Genomic DNA, 7,685 nt, shown 5'->3' with positions numbered 1-7,685 from the left:
ATCAATGTATGGGAAAACACTGGTAATGTATATCGAAATATCGAAAATGTGTTTAAAAATCATATCACCGTGAAAGAAAAAAATTATATCGCGATACATATTGATATTGAATTATTGTCCAGCCCTACATACATATATATATATATATATATACACACACACACACACATATATATATATATATATATATGTGTGTGTGTGTGTGTGTGTGTGTGTGTGTGTGTTATTTTAAATAGAAACAATATTACTATTTTCCTGTATTTTGTTCAAATAAATGCAGCCTTCAAGAAAAAAATTTAAAAATCTTTTCGCCCCTAATCTTTTAAACAATATTGTACATACATGTATGACACCAATTATCTTTACCCATCACTTGTATTAGAAGTATCAACCTCTGTCCGTTTATGAAAAATGGCAGAAAATATGACTATTGTGTGGTTTTAGAGTGAGACAAAGCGCCTGTAAAGCGTTTGGGCGGAGGAAAGAACAAAAAGCAGAAGGTCTATCTGAATGAACTGTCACAGTTCTTGTACTCCTCTCACAGATGTTGTGAAAGCCTCTGTGCTTTTTCTCGAACAGGAGAGGACCACACGCCAGCCGTCAGAAGTGGGTGGGCATGACACTCTTGTCTCTATTGTCCAACAGTCAAAATACAGCCATCATCGTGAGATCGCGACAAAGAGCTGCTGACTGCCTGGGTTTCTCTGCGCCATAAATGGGGTGAAGCGCTTTGCTCTGTCTCTGAGACAATAGGGTGCTGCCGCAGTCAACCGCTACACTGACAGCGAGGAGCCGAGGTCACGCTGAAATCTCAGCGATGCTCAGCTTCACGCTGGTTACCATGGGAATCACAGAGGACAGAAATAGCCAGAACCTCAGTGCAGGAGTGAGGAAACACAAAAAGAGGAGCATCTTTTTCATGGAAATGAGTTGCTGCACACTCCCGACCCACACAATAGCTCATGACTATCTTCATCAGCACATCTGTAATCTTCTCATTGTTATACTTTCACTGCATTAACACAGCCGTGTAATCACACAGTCCATTTAGCTCTTCTACATATAATGTAGAGTGACATTTTATGCCACTGCATTAACTAGAATGTTAACAGTGGAAGTGACGAGTCAGAACTTAGAATAAATATATATATATATATTTCTTTGTACTTTTCTAACCAAACTATGCATGGTAGATTTAAGCATTTTATTATTTGCATATACCTGTCAAATTTTTGGAAACATGGTTTTTGAATGTTTTTAATGAATCTAATGCTTACCAAGGCTGCATTTATTTGATCAAAATACAGTAAAAACAGTAATATTATGAAATACTATTATAATTTGGAATAACTATTTTCTATTTGAATATATTTTAAAAAGTAAGTTATTTCTGTGATGCAAAGATAAATTTTGAGCATCATTACTCCAGTCTTCAATATCACATGACCCTTCATAAATAATTCCAATAAGCTGCTTCTAAATTATTATTGGTGCTCAGTTATTAATATTGGTTCTTATGTTAAAATAGTTTTTGCTCTTTAATATTTTGTGGAAACATTTTTTTTCAGGATTCTTAGGTGAAGTTGAAAAGAACAGCATTTATTTATTTTTAAGCAGAATATTTTGTAACATTACAAATGTTTAATTTAATAATTAATTAAATAAATAAATATTTGCTGATAAATGAATTAATTTCTAAATATATATATATATAATTTTTTTTTTGGGCATTTGAAAATTGATTTAATTATTACATTAAATTAGAAATGAATGCGTTTATCAGCAAACATGTATTAAATGTATTATTAAATACATATTTATAATATGTAATACATAATATATACATATTTAATACATCCTTTGTAGTACACTATATGCTGACATGCTGTGTTTTAGATGTTAGACAGTTTTGATAAGTTTAACTTTATGCAAATGAGCAGTCACACCACATTAAGTGATATCATGAAAAATGATGCATGGAAAACTGTGATGGAACTGTCGCATTCTGAGTGAGTTTGATTCATGCATGGATAATCGTTCATCTTGTTCATGATATGATGCATTATGCACTACTGCAATTTATAAACAAATACTTTTGCCTCCCAAATGTTCATTTTTAGCAGCAAGAAAATAGATTCTGTGTCAAATAAGAATGGCATGTTATTGCTACCGGCAATGCAAACCATTTGGGTAGTGATCAAATCAAAAGCAATGGGTTATTGATGGATTGCACGACTGCTCATTGCTTTTGATCGGATCACAACACAAATGGGATCAGATTAACCCACCCAGTAACCCAGTAACACCCAGAATACATCCACTTTTCGACCTCTAGTGATAAAATCAATGTGTGTATGAACAGTTCATCAGAGCTCATTAACAGTGAATTAAAGCAGCATTAACTCTGCATCAGTAATCAATGACACACATACAGATGAAGATCCAGCTCCAGTAATTTCTACATTATTCAATTTGACACCGAAAGTCCATTTATTAGAGTCTTCGGCAATTCAAACTCAAGGTCTGCTGGGATCTCTCTAAAAGTGTCTTCTGCGAACTGTTACATAGAAATCTCTCCACAAAATCATTTTTTCAGGAAATGCTTACACAACATACCAGCGTTTTAATGACCAGATTAAAACGAGTTTACAATGTACTCTAATCCGCCCTAAGGAATGCTAATTTAGACTTTAGACACCCAGCGCTGTTTTATGTCCAGTATCATAAGCAGTTCATCTCATGAACTGTGTTAATTATGTAAGGGATAACGTACAATCAGACGGTCATTACTGCAAAATAAACCCGACGGGGAGATCAGACCCCAACGTGGAGCGGAGCAGGATGGGGAGGTTGTCTAATCAGAATCAAGTATTCCAGAGAGCTGCGCACATAATAAAAGACATAACAGTTCTGATCTGCAAGCGGCTCATAATGGACATTCAGAAACACTAGACCAGGTGATATCAAATGAAAATGAGTCTGTACAACTGGCCATCAAACCTGGCAAACATATGTGACCCTGGACCACAAAACCAGTCATAAGGGTCAATTTTTTGAAATTGAGATTTATACATCATCTGAAAGCTGAATGAATGAGCTATTGAACTATTTGAAAATCTGGAATCTGAGAGTGCAAATTTTTGGCTATTGCTAAAAATATACCCAAGCGACTTAAGACTGGTTTTGTGGTCCAGTGTCACATATTGCAATAGGGATAAGCAGTATTGTTTCTTACTTAAACTGTCTTTATAGGAAGAAATGGTAAAACTAATACGCTTTCTTTTATCCCATGATGCTATTTGCTATGAACTGAAAATAGAAAGATGTGTCTAAAAAAATGAAAAAAAAAAAAAAAAAAAAAAAAAAAAAAAAAAAATTCAAAGGGCAAGTTTAATATCTGGAAATGTGAACATACTTGTACAAATTTTATATTAAGTACATCTGAGCAAAAGTTAAATTGGTCTTTAGAAAGTTTTATATTAATTACACTGATTTGAGCAAACATTAATTTGGTTAATTTGGAGTAAAAGAGAAGGAAAGGAACACATACAGACTTTTCTTTCTTTGTGTTTGTTTCTTTAGGTTGGGTAAAGAGTTTAGATATTCTTTGTTCTCGTTCCCTTCCTCTCACACACCCACAGACATGCAAATACACAAACTCTCGCATGAATAATTCAGTTTGGTGAATCTCACAAAAACATGTCCAGGTCACATTTCACCCCCAAATCAAAAGTAAATAAGAATAATATGCACAAAAATATATTTTGCATAAAGAAAATGTTTTTGTTTGTTGCATTTTGACATCATTTTGACAATTAAATACAGTTTACTGTAGTTCTTATTATCCTCAATTATTCTCATTACTTTCTCTTGACAGCATAAAAAAATATCTGCATATATTAAAAGCATCACAACATGTACAACCATTATGTATAAATTCTTCACAATTTATTTATTCATTCAATTTATTTTTTAAAGAATGACATCCTTTTGCATTCCGATAATGAGAAATGGGAGGGATGTGTTTAATTTTCAAGAAAATGTCACAGTACAAAAATGTCTTTCTTTATGCAAAACATAATTTGTTTTGGGGTGAAATATGACCCAGACATGTTCTTGACAGGTTTTGCGAGACTCATCTATTGTGTTTGAAAGTGTAGAGGTGTCGATGCGACAGAGGCCCTGGGCAAAGCACACAATGATGACAAGACGTGACAACAGAAGACAACTTCCCTGCAGTATGCACTTGTGTGTGCGTATCACTTGATGGTAAACAAGACCTTGAGAATGTATGAACTTGTCCTCAGAGATGTTATTCAGGAAGTGCAACAACATACTAAGGACATGAATCTTTAAAAAATTTAGAGGTTTACATATTCATACCGCAAGACACCTTGTATTGCAATCCCTATAATATTCCCGACAGATCCGAGCCGACCGTGATGAAATATTTAGTGTGAATATTTCCAGAGTAATGATCAAATCTGTCTCTAGTTATAAACATCAAGCAGTCAAAATACTAAATTTGACAAACAATACATGACAGAGCTACAGCCATCCAAAAATAGTACTTTTCGCTCATTGTTAAAACACTGAATGTTTGTGTGAGAGCTTCATAAGTCTTCATTTAACCCGTTTTAATCTGGTGTGCTTTAATCAGATCTCCAGAGTGTTCCAGCTGCAGTCCACAGCCTAATGAGGTCTACAGAGAAACGCTGCATGCTTTCTATAGCTCACGCCATTAGAGCTTCCTGTGAAGTGTTCTCTCTGGCCCACTGCTTCAATCAACACACAGCCAGCTTTAAACAGCAAGCCCTCTCAGAATGGACTTCAGTCTGCATAACATTACAGTTGAATGGGTCGAAAAACTCAAATCCCACCGCTGGAAAGAGACAGAATACAACTTTATTATCTTCATTTCTTACAAAACCTCTATTTTGGAGAACGCTAGAAAATTAGAAAAAAAATTCATTAAAAAAAAAGTGAATTAGAAAACAACAAAAGTTTCATATCCAAAAATATCCTCAAACTCTTATGAAGCTTTAAAAAAAATCACAACCATGGAAACACATTTATTTTGTGTCCAGAAACTTGGTTTGCCGAATTACCATGAATAATAAAAAGGAGAAAGTAAGGTTAGATATATTTAGGGATTTGAAATGTACAAAGTGCAGTAGCAAAAAAAAAGCAATTTAATTGCTTTTATTTAATTAAAATACAACAACAACAACAACAACAACAACAATAATAATAATAGTTTACTATTATTATTATTACTACACAACAAACAAAAATAAATAAATAAAAAATGGTGCAGGAAACCATGGGTAACATCATAAGTAGTCCTTTTTTATTTTATTTATTTATTTTTTTGTAATTATTTGATCAAAAACACAGTACAAACAGTAATATTGTGAAATAGTATTACTATGTAAAATAACACTGTTCTATTTCAATATAATATTTAAAATGCCATCTTAATTTTTAATATTCCTGTGATGGCATAGCTGAATTTTCAGTCTTCAATGTCGCACGATCGTTCAGAAATCATTCCAATATGCTGATTTTGTGCTCAAGTAACATTCCTTATTATTATCGATGTTAAGAACAGTTGTGAAGTTTAATATTTGTTTGTAAAAACTGCGATACGTTTTCAGAATTCCCTGAAAAGTCAAATTTCAAAAGAAAATATTTTACAATGTAAAAGAAATTACTGTCACTTTTGAAGTATTTGTTTCTTTGTTGACCTGCTGCACATGCACCATTCTGTGCTCTTATTCAGCTAAAATATGCTCATTTTACACATCAAACACTGCAATAAATGCATACACATGTTGTTAGTTCATTTATTATTCATTTACACAGACAAAAGAACGGTTGAAAATCATTTGGCTGTATATGCAGCTATGCTAATGAGACTAGCACACTGGTCCGATCGAGCACAGGAGTTTAGCTCATTTCAGGAGCCAGCTGTGATATATCAATCTTACCGATGAATGGCCAATCGCTCAAGCCTAAAATAGACTGACTTTTTATCCATAATCGCTATGGAAACTGCTGCTGTGAGATACATCAGTAGCACTCTGAAATTAAGGCAATGCTTCAGAGAGATCATGTCCTCAAACATACACAACATGTAAGTGAAGTTTGATACCGTAACCAGAAAACACTGTAAACAGTGACATGCTGTAACAGGATATATCACCTTCTGCGACTAAACTACTTAATTCACCGAATGAATGATTTAGTTTATCCAAAAAATCCAATATCCAATTAGGTTAAATGTAAATAGACTTTTAAATAATGCATTAAACTCTCAATAACATGCTCTTAAAATGAAGTGCGAGGACCCCTGACTATGACACAAATTGAGTTCAGTTGCTTCCTGCTACATCTGATCAGCTCTAGACCTTCACTACAAATTCACTTGGCTGGACATGCTTCAGCACACACACTGATAAAAATCCCACAATTCACAGTGAATGACGGATCTACAAGGAAGAGCTGAGGAACTTTTGTAGAGATTATGCACATTAAAATGAACTTTTTCAATGGCTCAATTTCATGCAATTTTAAGATTAATATGGAAATATAACTTTTAGTATGTTCTCTAGTTTAGCGCAAAATAATACCAAGATTTATTTACTTTTTTTTTTTTTATTAAAACCAAATAAAAAAAAAAGTATGTTGCATCATCGGGGTCTTGATGTCGCTATAGAGTTAGAACCGGTGAATGCGGTTTACAGGTTTCATAGAAAGAGAATGATGTGCGCCAAATGAGTCGCTGTAGAAACCGAATACTTCAGTGGTTGCGGACGAAATGGCTCAAATCGAGAGCAAACGCAAGAGCAATGATGTGAAATAAAACGTCCTCATATTTTAAAGAAGAGTGGCTTGATTAAGTGCTGGAAATAGCGGATGAGAGAGCAAACGCAAGAGCAATGATGTGAAATAAAACGTCCTCATATTTTAAAGAAGAGTGGCTTGATTAAGTGCTGGAAATAGCGGATGATGGGCACAGAATGGTAACAAAACTCAGAGATATTTACAGTCACACACAGGTGTATTGTGCAAGCTGTACTTCATAGGGATGTTTAGATAGCTATAGAAGAATTCACGTACACATTTTTTTTTCTTTGAAAATATTTAACTTGCAGCTCTCAGTTTAAATGCTTCAGTTTGTTTTCTATTCTCTTCAATAAGTTTAAATGCTTCCGTTTGTTTTGATATTATATTATATTATGTTAGGCCTATATTATAAACCTAATAAATAATTGACCTTGTTTTTTAATGGAGTCACTTATGCTCATCAAGGCTGTTTCTGTCAGGACCACTCTCGTCAAATATGATTGACAATTAGCATACAGTTTGGATTGGCGGTATGGTTCTGTTCTTGGTAAGGACTCCCTGCGCATCCATGCAGCCTAGCATGGATGAGAGCAGGGAGAGCAGCAATAACGCCCCCAGGGTAAACAGAACAGAACCAACATAAATGTATTGCAAATCGTTAAAGTTCCAGCTGATGCGAGCTTGACTAACGTGACCTGCCAGAACTAACGCTACGCTTGATATTTATTTGATCAAAAATACAGAAAAAAACTATTGTAAACTACTAGGCTATTGCAATTTCTAATATTTGTTTCCTATTTTAATATACTTTAAAATATAATGTATTCCTGGTGAAG

General features: G+C 34.0%; 1 protein-coding gene across 1 annotated transcript in view; it reads right to left on the bottom strand.

The window, feature by feature from the left end:
- Positions 1-7,685, bottom strand: part of LOC107747281 (protocadherin-15-like) — a 187,002-nt gene that overhangs the window by 37,916 nt on the left and 141,401 nt on the right. The gene's annotated exons all lie outside the window — the stretch shown is intronic.

Source organism: Sinocyclocheilus rhinocerous, unplaced genomic scaffold, assembly GCF_001515625.1.
Source record: "Sinocyclocheilus rhinocerous isolate Xijiao unplaced genomic scaffold, SAMN03320098_v1.1 scaffold1069, whole genome shotgun sequence".
NCBI classification, from domain to species: Eukaryota; Metazoa; Chordata; class Actinopteri; order Cypriniformes; family Cyprinidae; genus Sinocyclocheilus; species Sinocyclocheilus rhinocerous.
This window is presented reverse-complemented; position numbering and strand designations above follow the sequence as displayed.